Raw genomic sequence first — 272 nt, forward strand, 5'->3', positions numbered from 1 at the left:
TCTTCTTACTTCCTAATTATAACCTCCTATGGCCTTAGCAAGCTCTAAAATCTATGAACTGTTTTACAATTCTCCTCCTAGTTACTTTACCCACATAGACATTTCTCTTTCTGAAGTCGATCTAATGATTAACCCTTATCCTCATGCAACCTGTTTTTTCAAAGTAAATCTGATATTTAATATTAAATTTTACTTACCTTCCTTGGCCTCCTATTCCTAATATTATTAACTAAAATCCAAGCATACACCACACTCTTCCTGGTTGTTTGTCT

This window comes from Mastomys coucha, unplaced genomic scaffold (assembly GCF_008632895.1).
Source record: "Mastomys coucha isolate ucsf_1 unplaced genomic scaffold, UCSF_Mcou_1 pScaffold18, whole genome shotgun sequence".
Lineage (NCBI taxonomy): Eukaryota > Metazoa > Chordata > Mammalia > Rodentia > Muridae > Mastomys > Mastomys coucha.